The sequence below is a fragment of the Prinia subflava genome, chromosome 8, assembly GCF_021018805.1.
Source record: "Prinia subflava isolate CZ2003 ecotype Zambia chromosome 8, Cam_Psub_1.2, whole genome shotgun sequence".
Taxonomy (NCBI): Eukaryota; Metazoa; Chordata; class Aves; order Passeriformes; family Cisticolidae; genus Prinia; species Prinia subflava.
The window spans coordinates 8,765,031-8,780,577 of record NC_086254.1 but is presented as its reverse complement, the minus strand read 5'-3'; the positions used below and the strand labels follow the sequence as shown (position 1 = coordinate 8,780,577).

Genomic DNA, 15,547 nt, shown 5'->3' with positions numbered 1-15,547 from the left:
GCAGGGTCGGCCCGGAGCACAGGGTCGTGTCTGGGATATTGCTGTGAGGGAGGCTCCGCAAGCTCTCTGCGTAACCTGCTCCAGTGCCCCTTGGATAAGTTCTTCTTCACGTTCAGGTGGAATATCCCGAGCATCAGTTCGTGCCCGTTGCGCCATGTCCTGGTGGCTGGCAGCACGGAGCAGAGCCTGGTGCATCTTTTGGCACTCCCATTTAGATATTTACACACGGGTTCACCCTCCCCTTCTCCCTGCAGGATAACCCCATGGATGGACCCCATCCATCCCTGGGGCTGATGCCTGGATGGGCCACAAGGGTTGGGCTCAGTGGTCCTTGTGGAAATCCTGGGATTCCGCGCCCACCCCAGGGCATCTCCACTCAGCCCGGGGCAGAGTCCGGCACAGAGCGTCCCCAGAACGGGGAACACGCGCCTTGGCTCCCCTTCCACAGCTCCCACCTCCTGGCACAGGATTCCCGATATTGGCACTTTGCACCACGGAGCAAATTCCAAACTCAGGATCTCGGAGCCTTTTTGAAAAGATAGGCAAGTATTGTGAAAGCTGGCTTTAATATTTAATGCAAGCGTTAATGCTCTCACTAGTCTCACAGACAGCCTCTCTGCCAAAGCAGAGCCCTACTCCAAAACCCAGTTTTTTCCATGCCCAGATCCATATTGTGCAGTTCAAGAGGATGAAGTAGGTGGCTTCTCTGTTACTACATGCACAGATTTGCAGAAGGACTGTGAGATTATTCAGAATTTAGATGCTACAGTGACAGTGAAAGCTATTTTTAAGAGATGTTTGGAAAGTGTATGCATCTTACTAATCCTCTCATATTACACATTAATTTTCTAGGCAATGCCTTGCATGTAGAATGGAAATTTTTAAGTTACTATATGCAGAATTTTTACTGCAGTGTTCAAGTGAAAACACAAACCAGTGTAAAACACCTAAAGGAAAAGAAAGCCCTGAATGTCCCAGCTAACCTGACATTCACATTAAAATATGATATGTTCATGCAAGAGCAGCACGTTGATCACAACTATGCAACACGATGATGTTTCAAAGGCCCTGCAAATTATTTCAGGACTCCTGAACAAGACGAGCAACAACCTTCTGCAAATGTCTTGATAGAGTAGGAGGAAAGAAGGACACTCTATAAATAAACTTATAAGTTAAAAAAAAAAAAAAGAAGTGAGGCTAGATATATTCACCAAGAGAAACTTTGAAGATTTACTCACACTGAGCCTATTTTTGTATGCCAGTGTAGGCAAGCAAGATTCTTCTTTTCATCTAAATAGAAGCAGAGTATTTTTAAACGCAGGAGATTCATTCCCTCAGTGCTCATCGAAACACGGCAGCTGGGGCCGGAGCCGGGCTGCGGGGGGAGGGCTCCGGGGGGAAGCAAACCCCTTTCCAAGGGGAACAGATGGTTCTCCCCGGGCTGGCTGCAGCCGAGGGCCGCCACGAGCATTCCTGGGTGCCCCTCCGAGGTCCCAGCGCCACCGCGGGGTCCCTGCGGGAGGGGTTCTCATGTCGCTCCTCCCCACGGAGAAATTCGAGGAGATGAAGGAAATCGGGTAAAGCAGCTTTAAATACACAAGAACTGGAATGGATTCATCATAAAGAGGAAAGAGAGTCATTTGGTAGGAAGGGTTTGGTAGATTTGGATATCCAGGATGATGGTTCTTGTAAGTCTGATTTCAGGATAACACCAAATTTTCCCATTTTTTTCCCCTCAAACAGCACAGCTCAAGGTCTGAGGAGAGGATGAGTGTCTAGCACTGGGTTTGGTGGGGATGCACCTCCCAGTCTGGAGGAACTCAGTTCATGTGTCTCAGCTCACTTCCCTGTATGATGCATTTTGGGATCCTGACACATTCATCACAATAAATCCCTCTATAGGATCCCAGCACAAGTGCAGAACATCATTTGTCCAGTAAACCTAAACACAGGATAAGGAACTGATAAACTATCCACAAAAGAGAAAAAAAAATCCCTAACACACCAACTGGGGGATTTTAAACTCAAACTCTTCCTGACTCAGAACCCTGAAGCTTTTCCAGTTCCATGTACAGCACCTCAGAACAGTAGGACACAATGGAGAACAATCACATCCATGCCTGGCCACTGACACACTGCCTGCCCTTTGTACTCTTTGGGAAATAAATTACTTACTCTTTAAAATAAATTAATTACTCTTTGGGAAATAAAGCCTCCTGGAAAACAGAGAGGAGACAGATTAAAAAAGAACTGAGGAAAAAATGCTGTTGAAAATGTGCTTTGTTTTGTAGATAGGTTCTTACAGAGTTCTCATCTCTGCAACTTCCAGAAGTGCATTAAACTGCATAATTAGCATCTGTCACATGAAGCTTTTTCTTTCCCTCTTCCTCTCCCTAGAGGGAACCTGCATGAAGAAATTTTAATATAAATTTTAGTATCTACTCTGCGCAGTGCAATCATATTAGGAAAGCTACAGGCAAGTCAGTTGGTGCTCAGTCTAAGGTTTACCTTTGTGTAATAAAAACTTCACCAGTTTTTTTAAAAAATGTTGCTGATTCAAGTTAAAAATTAACCAATCTCCTGGAAAGACAACAGGAGTGGGGGAGAGATGGTGCCCATTGCATCAGATCTAAACCAGTGGAACTGTCAGGAGCTGGGCAGTTAAAGCCAGTCCTGGTATTAAATCCCCACAATCTTACATGGAAACATCCAGCCAAAAGGACTAAGGGGTGGGTGATTTCCCCTTCCAGTCAAAAGCATTTATTTTGAAAGGAATGTTTATATTTTTAAAACATGTAAACAAAGTAGGAGTTTGTGTTGTTTTTTCATTCACATCAGAGATACTCCACTGCTGAATATAAAGTCAATGGACTACAACATCTCCTGGTGAATCTCTGCAGGCAAAAGAAGATGCTGCCTTTTAGAAATAAAGATTAAATAGAAATAAATGAACCTTAACAATAGCAACATGACAAACAACTCTATTATTCAGTCTCTGCTTTCCATTCAGACTCTCCTAATTTTTGGAAGTATTTATTTTCTACTTAATTATTCCAAGAAAATTGAGATTATAGGATTGAACATACTGCCAACCACCTGAGGTATGGAGTGCAGACTGAGTGCTTAAACTTCAGCTACAGAGGTGGTAATTATTGTAATTGGTGCATGTGAAGTAAATATATCAAGTACTGTAGAGTTCAAACTCGTGCCAGTCAGTCTCCAGTTGGCACCAACATTTCTGTCAGGAGGATACAGAGGTCTCAGCAGGACTTATTACTGGCAACTGTTCAACAGTTCTCTTCTCCAAATGGTTTCAAGGGGATTTGGGTGGGAAGCAGGATAATTTTTAACAAATTAAACTACCTAAAAATGGCGAGCTGCCCAGAGCCACCTAGTCTGCCTTAGTCACTACTACTAAACCATTTTAAAAAAGATTAAAAATACCATCCCTGGCAAAATTGCCTACCTGGCTTTAACAACTTAATCAGATCCCTGCAAAATTACCCAAACATGCTGTACACCATCCTACAAGTGTGTGTAAAATACATCCAGAGTAAAAGGTAGAGCAGAATATTTACTTAGTGTGCGTTTCTCAGAAAACAACCTTGAGTTTCCAGAATCCAAATATCCCTATAAGGACAGGTCCTATAGTTTAAAAAATAAAATTAAATAAAATCACTTAATTTTAAATTGAAATTTAGAAAGATTAGGAGGAATGGTTATTTCCCATTAGTATTTATCTGACAACATTTGTAAGGAGTAAAGCAGAGTTCAGCTTTGCACGGCGAGCTCTCACAGGAGCCTCTGCCCTGTGCCAGATTGATGTCCAGCTGCTTTGTTTAGACCTTGCTAAAATGCCTTTTTCAAATGGTGAATGTGTCATTCCTAGCAGAGGTCTCCAAGAGAAGATTTGAGTTTAATGCACGGCAATAAAAAGAGGAATATGAGAATTCTTGCTCTCTTTAGTGTCAGCTTTGGTTAAGACGTATGAATGCACATGAATAGTCTTGTCAGAATCTCTGGGGCTACTGACATTCAAGATCTAACATATTATTACTTCTGACCAGAACATTAGCTGCTGTGCAGGAAGGAGAAAGGGAAAAAGATAAGACCACTCCCTAATCAGACAGAAATTGTTATGGATTTCTCTGGCTGGAAATCTCTGAACAGAACTTTTCCGCTTGTGAAAATACAAGGCTCGTGTTCTCCAATCTGACTGTACAGCTCTTTAAAATCTGCAGCAGGAAAAACAAAACCCAGCAGATTTTAATGCCTGATCTTGCTCATTTTACTCATGGAAAGGATCCTAATTAACCTATAAATAATGGCTGTACAACCAAGTATTACATCCTTGTAAAGGACATGTGCTAAGGAAGATTTGAGCATTTTAAGCTGCTGACTCTATTTTTAACTATTCCTTTGAATCACCAGTTTCAGATACAAATAATCTAATTAAAGAATTTAGTTAAAATAAAGTAATTTTCATTCCAATCTCAGCATATATCAAATCTGGACATCACTACAATGGAAAGGTTTGTTCACCAGAAGCAAAAATCTTCCAGTGTCCTCCAGGCTGAATGAAAAGGAAATGTATTTCAGATATTGTTAGTTGTTGTTGCTCACAATTCATTTCTAAAGAAATTGAAAATATTCAGATATTGGTTTAATCGCTGTATTTGTGCTCTGCAATTTGAGCTGAAGGAGCACAACCAAAGGGAACACCCTGCCCTTTGTGACTGAAACCACCTTTAGAATCCATTCAGGAGCTCCAGCACGTCAGACAAAGGCCTGGATTTGTTTGGAGCAATAAATGATAGAGACCTTTACATATTTGAAGTGCAACAGATGGTCCTCCAAGGAGAACATAATGACTGGCAGACAGCACTTCGTTAGACTGGCTTGGAATGTCTTCAGCAATTACACAGGCAGTGTTTTGGGGGGAAGCCCTGTCATCTCTGTGATTCTTCCCATGGAAATAGATGTGATTTCCTTGTTTAGATGCTAAAAAATGATATCTTCTAAAATCCAGGCAGTGAACTGGAAAAGGAAGCACCTTTGGCCCTCCCAACTACTCAAGATGAGGCTCCACCTGAGAAGAGAGATGTGAGGATTAAAAAAATTAAATCAGCATTAAGGGGAAAGAACTTTTGGTACATAATTGTACAACTGTTACTCCACAGCCAAGCAAGTATTCGATGGAAGTGCCTTCAGGAAAAAAAGCCAAGGTCTAACACAGGGTCCAGCAGACTTTCAGAAATTAGGAAGTCTGTAGCTACAGCAGGCAGAATATCAAGGGGAAAACACTCAAAAGACCTAAATTAGTGCATAAGAACCTCCTTCCTTTGGGAAACTGGTGATTTTTGAGATGTCCTGTGGCTGCAGTTCTGGACAGGGGAAAGGGAGTTTTTTGAGGCTGTCCATTCTTTCCATTTTCACAGACAAGCTATTTCACAAGCCAGCAATTAATAACTCTAATTTCAAAGAAAGAGTAATAAACTGCTGATTTCTACACTGTAGACATAGCTTAGAACCATTTAACTTCCATCTCCTCCATCCCTGTAATTCCAGGATTAATCTGTTCTGGTCTAAAACCTTCCCCACCAAATCCACCCCGAGTAAAATTTTATGTGGCAACACAACAACAAAAAACGTGTCCTTTCCCAATGTAACTTAAATGTTGATGGAATCATAACTGCATTACTCCCTCTCCAATTAGCAGCAGCATTCTTTATGTTTGCTTACGAAGCGTGAACTGTTCGCTTGTCACTACAAAGACCTTCTGTGGAGGACTTAAAAATCCAGCCCCAGCAATTAAAATGACAACAACAGAGGTGGATTGGTCACATCATGACATAAAATATCCAGCTGTTTCTTTCCAGCACAAGGACAGGAAATATTATGAGCAAATTTTGACATGCTGCTGGATATTCTGGTGAAAATATGGATTTCCAAGAAAGGAGGAGACTAATGTGAAACTATGTCTAAGCTCACAGATTGATTTTTTCCACATGATCAGGATTGTCATTCATGCTTTTTATCCGTACAAATTTCCCTTTTTTCTTTGCTGGAGCTGGAGGTACTCTATTTTGTGAGAAATTCTCTAAAAAGAAGAAAAATTTGGGGGGTTGTCCTCATAAATAAGGCAAAAAGTGATGTGATAGGGTTAGAACTAGAAAATCAGATTTTAAACTTACTTAATTTGGTTGTGTTAAAAACATTCAAAGAGTTTATTAAGACCATAAGTCTCATTACAACAAACAGAACATCTTTTATAATCACATCTGTCTGCTGCTGGTTCCTGCCTGTTCTGCCTCCCAATCAGATGGGAAGTTATTTGTAATACATGTAGAGAATTTAGAAAATAATTTAAAATATTTATTTAAATAATAACAAAGGCTGAAAATGAAATGTTTCAGGTTAGTTTTTCCTAGTTTGGATTAGAGGAGATAGATGTAGAGATAGAAATATAGATATATTTATCCTGAAGTGATGAGGTAGCTTTGATTTCTAATACAGCAAGAGAAAATAACTGACACACACAGAACCAGCCACTCAAGGGGGGAAAAAACCCAAACACTGTCTGTAAAATCCACCTACAGATATGTCCTTGGAGAAAAACTGATGAGAAAATTATCATGCAGATTTTTCCTTGCTGTTTCCTTCCTGGAAGTTTTTGCCTCTCATAACAGCACAGCCATGGCAAGTGATATGTATCAGAATTCATCCATGCAGTATATTTTGCACATCAAATTGATTATCCATGGCTTCTTAGGCAAACACAGGAATGCAGAAAACATGTCAGCTGTTATAGATAAAATATATGGGCATTGCACTCCTTACTTTACATTTAGAAAGAGCAGCAGATAATGAGCTCAACCATTACCTTGAGAATAAATTTCATTTCCAAGTTCAGAAGTATCCCTGGATTCTCATCTGTTTTGTGAACCAGAACTTACAGGTAGCTCATAACATTTGTCTTCTGAGCTGTGTTTGTCTCCAGAGTAATTGTCATAAGTGGGCAAAGGCTTTGATGTCCTCATCTCCATGCCTTCAACCATGATGACCTTGCAGACTCAAAGCAATCACTGCAAAATATAGAAGACAAGGAAAAAAAATTAGGAACTAGAAGTCCTGTCTTTTTCCTTCCCTAAATTCCTAGAATTCATCTTCAGATTCATGCCTGTAGGGAAAAAAAAATCAGACTAAAACATTACCCTTCTGTATGCTTCATCTGATATAATTGCTTGGCAACAAACATCTCCTGCTCTGCAAGTGTTCTGCAGTGAATTTATTCACATCAGGAAAAACACATCAGAAAGGTGTCTGGTGTGAGAGTTTCCAAATCAGACAGCAGGGACAAAAGCCCAGAGTGACAGAACAGGCAAGACACAACCTGGAACCATTCTGGGGACACACAGAACATCTTTTCATCAGCAGCCACAAGAAATATTAGACAACCAAAAGTTTTGAGATCGGGTTTTGACAAATCAGAAATGAATCCTGAGCTGTAATAATAATAATAATGCGTGTTTGAGCAATATGTCATAAATGTAATTATTCTTTGCAGATGTTTGCTATTCATTACAATGGAAACTGTTCCATCCTACGCCGTGGCCAAGTGGTATCAGACAGCATTTTTATTCAGACACAATCACAAATGTTCAATCTCAGAAGGTGAATTCCTAGACATTGGGCTGATAAAGCCATTTGAGCTTCTGTAAAATATATATCATGCAATAATTACATTTCATTTTGTGGATTACAAAAATCTATTCATGAAACTAGAGAAGCTTGTCAGGCATTCTTTATTTCAAAGAATAAGACTCATCCATGAAAAGAGTCTGATTTAAGTCACTATGAGTGCTGGCAGATAAAAATTGCTGGAGAAAGCAAATAGTGTCTTATTGGAAATCAAAGCTACAAGTCTGAGTCACTCTTACTACTGAGATACTCACACCTGACCAGGCTTTAGGTACTGGAAATGCCATCTGCCTTCGAACACATCGGCCTTGCTGTTGGCACAATTCTTGCAGGGTTTTGCAGTGAAATCAAAACAAGTCCAGATCTGGGAGATTTGAAAACTTGGCCCCAGAATGACTGCAAAATGCAAGTAAAACATTAAGTTGTAATCACAGTATAGGAGTGGAGGTGGAGTTCCAGCTGGAAGTTCAGTCAAACCCCTTTGTAGGAAGTGAGTGACCACTACTCAATTTTGTATTTGGCATCAGACTTCAGAACTGTGGAGCAGAAAACCACGGAGAAGGCAAAACTTGTGCTGGAAAGATCTGAAAGATTGAGGGAGGAAGCTGGTGGGAAGTGCTCCTCCTCTCCCTGCAGACCCTGCACAGCCCCAGCAATCGCAGTGAACAAATAAAAGGCAAGAGAACACAACATATGGATCCTAAACCCACAAAGTGCTGGGAGTAAAAGGGAGAATAAACCCCCCTGGTGTCAGGTAGAGCAGAGCCTGTGTCAACAAGAATCACACGCTCCCACTGTTGCTCAACAGATGTACTTGAACTAGAGATAAGGCACTTCAAAACTCAAGGGAAGTTATGTGCAAAAGGTGTTGCCTCCTCTGCCTCTTTCCAGGCAGGATTCAGACTTAATTCTGCAGTCAGTGAGGAAAAATAGGCAAAAGAATTCCTGTCAAAACAAATTGTCCAGAGTAGAAGATGGGGGACAATCTTATAAAGCAAAAGCACAGATAGAGTCAATACATTTATGAATTAGAATACAGCAAGTGCACTCACCACTGGAGAAAACTGTGAGTAAATCTCTCTCCTGAGGAAGGCTTTAAGCCTATCTTCCTTTTTTCAAACCTATGTCACCAGTGAAGTCTCATAAATGAATATTCTCTTGCAGATACAGCAGTTGTCTTCACCTTTTGGCAGCTGCAGTAAGAACAAAACACATCCTGCGAGGAGGTTTTACTCCTGAGAGTAATCTCCTCCAAGAGTGAGGAGAAAACACAAGCTAAAATCACTTGCACAATCATGTTTCATAACTGTTCCTAGTCTGGTGGTATTGGTCCTTCCTGAGTACAAAAAATGCACACATAAACTTTTCTCCCTCTTCTACTAAGAGGGGGGGAAAAAAAAAAATCTGCTTATCTTTGGATACACAGAGAGTTTGGAGGAGCTCCAAACAATGGAGCACTGTGTGCCCCACTCATCACACAGACACTGAAGAAAGAGTGTGGCAAAGAATGCACAAAGTATGTAATTACTGTTTCACAAGATAATTCCATTATTAATACATCCCCAAAGATAGCATGCACAGCGCTGCAGTTTAATTAGATGGTAACTGGAGGGGGTTTGAATTTATGAGGTAATAAATACATTTTGGACTAATAAACTCCAAGGCTGAAGTGTTTATTAATCTAGAATATAAAGATTACATAGTTGATAGGAGACAACCTCAGGTTCTGCTGAGATGCCTGTTGTTTATACACTTCAAAATTAATATTTTCCTCCTTTTGGGAGCTAGATCAGAAAACCAAGATTGCTGTGGATGGTGCTGAAAAATACTAGAAACTGCCCAACAATTCTGTGTTCTCAAAGGCAAAGGCAATTTAAGTATCAGCAGATGGTGTGGTTTTAAGGTTTCACCTTTTAATCAATTTATCACCTCCTAAACTATTAAGGACTGCAAATAAACTCCCTTCTGACGCTGTCAGTGCCTCATTCTGATGGTAAAAACACAGATTTCCTTGTAGGATAACCAGAGCCTTTACACAACTATCAGATCTCTCCTCTGTTCCCCCCAAATGCTCAACTCCATCTTTATTTTCCTGCTTTTGGATTCACCTGCAAGACCACATGAACAATTTTTGGTGTCTTGTTGAATATTTTTCTCTCCTGAACATGGTTGTAGAAACTTTTTGCCTAGTGCAGCACATTAAGGATGTGGAAACCAACTGTTGTGAGGATTTATATCCCAAACAGCTGTGCCAGGAAATCAGAGGAATCAAATGTTCTCCTCTATTAACTCGTCCTCAGGTAGTTACAACTAGAGCTTTATAAATTACCACAGAGTTCAGTCCATTTAAACCACATTTCTCTGTTATTTTGGAAGTGCTAATGCCTCACTCAGACAAGACAGAAGACCAGGTTTGGTCCACGAGAAAATGGGCTTGGTTGAAGTCAAAGAACAGTTTTGCTTCAGTCAAAGCTAAATTTAGAGCAAATTGCAGAGAAAGAAAAAGGAAAAAACATAAGGAGGAACAAGTTGTGTGATCTTGCAGGTGAATCAAGACTGACAAGTGCAAAGGAACTGTTCCCATACCTGAGTGAGGGATGCTGGACAAAACCAGGGGAATCCTGGATGTGCCAAAGGAACCGTGGGGCAGGAAGGGAGGAGGGAGGCAGGACACACCACAGCTTGGATTTATTTATTGGTGAGGAAAAGCCCTGCTTCTCCGAGCCAGCCAATGGTGGGTGCCAGCAGGAAGAAAGCAGCATTACCAAGGGCTGTAAAGATTTAAAATATTTAGGAAAATGTTTATTAAGGAGCTTAGGTGATCCAAATAGAATTGGCTGTGTGTTCAGATAGATTCCAGGGTGGTTCCACAGGTTCAGGGCAAAGGCCTCAGCAGTAATTTTTGGAATGACCCTACAGATAAATCATGGAAGATGACAAAGAACCCTTTCCAAAGCTCCTGGTTTTTCATTCCTGGGCTTATATCCTCTCACCAACTGAAGCGAGTCACAGAACCAACTTTCCAATATTAAATCTCCAGGCAGTGTGTTATTCATACAGCTTATGGAGATGTCTTTACCCTCTGGAAAAACAAAGTTTAAGAAAAATGGCTCCATCTTTGGGGAACAGTTTAAGTCTCAGGATAAGTACATTAGGAAATCTAACTCTATTACTTTCTATCTTACATTTTATTACAAGATTGGTAATAGGAAATTACCAAATAAAATTGGTATTTTACTTGGTAATTTTTTTCCATGGGCCTCGTCTAATATGAAAGATGGTGATCATCAAATTTATTCAAGTTTTCCTGTCAACAACATCATTAACCAAATCCCTCAATTTCAAAGTAAATAAAAGCATCTGGGCTTCTCGCACAGCAAGACTGACTTGCATATTTAAGCCTCATATATAGATGAATCTGCACTGGACCAAATTTGCATATTAATGAAGGACTAATTGCTCTTTGCAGTCAATTTTATGCAGATGAATTTACTCCTCTCAGTACAATTTTCATAATGTTCGGAAAGAACCAAAAAAATGTAAAAACTTTGTAAAAGTACACAAATGTTAGACAATCATGGAAGAAATATCCTAATGGCTTCCAACAGCTTTACATTAAATTGTATATAATTCATCTTTTATACTGTTGCTTTATTTTAACAGCCTCCCACAAAGAACAGAACAATCCATGGAATAACTTCAGCCTATTCCCCCTCCTCGGTCTCAAATTTTAACAGCTTGTAATAACCCATTATATGATCCAGTTTCCAGCTGGAAGGATGGAGCTTGAATTTTTAGGAGAAGTTAAATTTGCTAAACAGGAATTTATTTGCTCCCAGTCATCCTCATGCCACAGGACAGTTAGAACAGGGTTTGTCCCATCCATTTTTAAGGTGGTTTCTATCCAGTTTTGCTCTATTAAGGAAAAAAGGGCCAAATTCTTGTTGAGTCTCCCCTGAGGTAAAGTACAAAATACAAAAAAAAAGGAGAGGAAAGTTCATGGGAAAGAAAAACATCAACAAACGCTGAGGAGAAAATGATAATATTAGGGAGGAAAGGGGAAAAGATATGGAAGTAGAAGAGGAAGGGAAGTAGAAATGGAAGGAGAGAAAAATGATGCTTCAATGCATTTATTCAGGTCTGGCTAAAAAGAAAAGAAGGATTTAGGAGAAAGTTCAAGGCAAAGTAAACAAATAAAAGAAAAAATGCAGCCACAAACGTAGCCACAAAAAAGAAAAAGCACAGGAAAGATAATGAAATGGGAAATAAGTGAGAATCAGAGAGCACACGATACATAAAGAAACAAATAAAAGAAAATACCAACCCCACAGTTTTTCCTAATTCTGCCAGAACAGAAGGGCAGAGTTAGTGAGAATGCACCAGGAATCAGAATTTGCATGTATAGCCTTCCTCCTGCCAAAGAAAAAAGCCTTATTTTAACTGTGAAGACTGATAACCATAATATTTATATGTATCATAAAATCACTTACAGAAGACCAATTTAATCAGAAAAGGAATTGCATAAAAGAAAGTTACATCTTTAAATGAGTTGAAGGCCTTTTGGAGAAGGAACATGGGAATACAGTTCACATTCCCCACATCTGCCATGTTTTTGATTGCATTTTTTGCTCTTCTCTACAGCTTTTGCTGTTTTAACCTCTCCTTTTTAAGGCAGAGAGTATTCACACAGATATATGATGGGTTTATAGTGGTACCAAGAAATCTTTTGTGTTTTTACTCTATTTCTTCTCTAATTTCCTACTCTCCCACTTCCCGGACCACACTGAGCTTCCAGATCTCCTATGATCCCACAATTTGGTTCCTGAGAAGCAACAGTTGATAAACAATATTTCATTATCAAAAGAAAATAACCTTCAGAATGAACATCTTTCCACTGAGCTGCTGAGCTCTTCCAAAGAAGAATCAGAAATTCTGCCAGGAGGTCACTTTGCCATCTCTGCTTCTGTCTTACCCACCCTGATGACCGAAGCCACAATATTTTGTGGAGATTTTGTCTGGGATAAATTCACTGAGATAAATTCACTCCTCCTTGAGCAATAAATGCAATGGTTTCCTGGAGGTAAGATCCCACTGCTGGAGAAAAAAAGGGAGAAAGAGGCTCTAGGGCAGAGGAGTTGGCAGAAAACATCAAACCAAGGGGAAAGACAGGGAAAAGGACAAGAGGATTTCACTAGTATTCAAAAAAAGAACAGACCACAGAACAAAGACAAATAGAGTTATAAAACAATAACAGTAATAATTGGAAAAGAATGGCAAATACTCCACCAGGAAAATATTGGAATGCTACTGCTGAAGAATTCTCACCGAGGAAACTCAGTTCAGCTGGTCAGCCTGGAGGTTTGGCTTTTACAACTTATTTGACAACAAATTACAGCTTTTTGTGAATACTTTGAATTATTAACTCAAATGCTCATAGAGGAGAAGGAGGAAAATGTATCTTCTTTATAATTTCTGTACACAGCATTTGAAAACCTGCTCTGGGCACTCCCCCTCTTTCCCTGAAAATGTCTGGTTCAAGCGATTAATGCTGTGTGAATGTAAACAAAGATAATTATTCAAACAAGAACAAGATGTTCCACCCAAAATGATTCACTTTCCAGTGGCTGAGATGCCTACTTCTAATCATCAACAAAGGTTAACCTGACCAGATTTAACTAACCACTTAATACAATAATAAAGATGCATAAATAATGGGGGAGGAAGCCCTTAGGGACAACAGTGAATCCAAATAAATCCCTCCAGCAAGCACAAAGTCTGGGCTGTTATCACCTGGTTACACTGATGGAAGAATTCCCAAGTTTTTAGCTCCACTAGGCACAGTTTTGCACTGGTCTGTGTGGAAGAAGAAACCACATCCCTAAAATTCAATGATAAAATGAACCCAGTGATATTTCTTAATACTGTGCTTCAAATTCGTAGATGGAGTCAACTGGTTTGTACAGATTATTTGAGGAGTACAGGAAAATAAATTACTATTTCCTCATATATAAATATATATATAAGGAAATATCAGACAGACATTTTCAAGATGGAGTTACTATTTTCAGTGAAAAAAAAGTAATCTTATTCTGGAATATTCCCTAGTACCGAACCAAAAGCTTTCTATTACAACAATAAAGTAATTTCTAAGTATTAAATGCCATAAATTGGGAACACTGCAAAACATTTTACATTTCAAAGAATGTTAGGAAATATTATTTGCCCTGGATCTCTGGATAATGTGTGCAGCACTTGGTGGATGAGGCAGGCTGTACTCAGTGTTACCAAATAATGAGTATTAAAGAGGAAGGCTGGGCACCAGCCCTTCCATTTTCTCTCAGTAAAGTTTAAATATCCTTTAAAATAAACAACTCTATGCAAACCAACAGATCCGCTATTGATTCATTCTGTTCATAAAAAGTAACAACATCGTGGTAAATTCAATCTAGTCAATGAGAAGTTTATGAGCCTAAATATATCAAAAGGGCAATGAAAGCTAATATATAGTGATTAAATAACAATCTGTGAGGGAAAAGACACCCAACTTTCAATTCCAGGGCAGTGGAATCATGTCCTGATGAAAAATGGGGTTTGAATTGTCTCAGAGGACACTGCAGCCATTTGCCCTTTTTAACAGCCTGGAAGTTCACAAGGCAAGATTAACTTATAATTTAACTGAAGTGGATCTCAAATAAAGTTTTTTGATTAAAATCTCCATTTCTGTGCCTCCTGGCAGTGCCAATATTGCTGGAACAGGACATCAGCTGCAATGCCAGCAACTCTGGAATGTGCTGCCATAAACTGCAAATCAGCTTTGTCCTACTTTAATATTGGTTTAACAATAAAAAAAAAAAAAAGAACTTTGATGTTTAATATTTAAATAGTACAATTACCCCTTTAGAACTGAGTCCAGAAGGACCCTCCATGGGTACACAGTGTGAAACAACAATGAAGGGAATGTGGTTTTGCTCCGTGAGGAGGTTTTGATTTGTAGGACCCAGCTGAAAGGTGAATCAGTGGAGATGCCTGAGGGCTCTGCAGCAGGGGAAATTCTCTCCCGCCGTGCCATGGACTGAACTGAACAACAAAGCTCAAACCCTGCCAGAGCAGGGAGCTGGGAACAACACCCATGACAGGGACTGGTCCCAGCGGGCCGTGCTGGAGCCCTGGTGTGGAAAGCCAGACACAGGGGGGGCTTTCTCCAGCATTGTTTTGGAGGTCGAGGTTAGAGCGAGTAAACCTTTTCCATTTCCTTCTCTTCCCTATCTTTTGTCACTTCAGGGTGAGTGAACACAGAAAAATGTCATTTTTAGGGAGGAACACTTTAATCATGAGCTAAGTACTGTATCTGGGCAGTGAAGGAGGAATGTTCAGATCCCTAATTTTTCAGTTTTGGGGGAAGGTCAGAGAAGGAATCCTGCACCTGCACCTGCACTGCACCCAGGGGCTGCAGGCTGATTCTGAGTGCCACTGCCCATTTCTGCCAACCTTGAGGACCCCGTTGTGCCCAGCAAGGGATGAAGAGTTTGTCTGGACAGAGGAGGATCCGTGGATTCCATGGATTACACGGCTGGAGCACACACACACATGCAGGCACTTGTGAGGAACAAAAGCACAGAGCTCTTTACCACCTCACACAGATGGGTACGTCCACTCTGGAGATCTCTGCAGACTTGTGAAATCAGGATGACGTGTCTGGAATTCTTCCTCTCCTCTCCACTGCTGAAGTAACTCAGGCAAATGCAAGTTGGCAGCTCCTTTAAAGACTCCAATTTACCCATTTTACATAATAACTTTCAGCTGCATTAAACACAAACACACAAAAAAAACCAGGTAGCACCAACAG

At 40.1% G+C, this 15,547-nt stretch overlaps 1 long non-coding RNA gene across 1 annotated transcript in view; it reads right to left on the bottom strand.

The window, feature by feature from the left end:
* Positions 1-258: 258 nt before the first annotated feature.
* The window catches only part of LOC134553322 (uncharacterized), a 23,178-nt gene continuing 7,889 nt past the window's right edge, over positions 259-15,547 (bottom strand). The window contains exons 7-11 of the long non-coding RNA XR_010081072.1: positions 12,026-15,501; positions 8,754-8,894; positions 7,956-8,097; positions 6,884-7,085; positions 259-5,089 (exon numbers count right to left, since the gene is read on the bottom strand). This is a non-coding gene — a long non-coding RNA (uncharacterized LOC134553322). The remainder of the gene's footprint in view (positions 5,090-6,883; positions 7,086-7,955; positions 8,098-8,753; positions 8,895-12,025; positions 15,502-15,547) is intronic.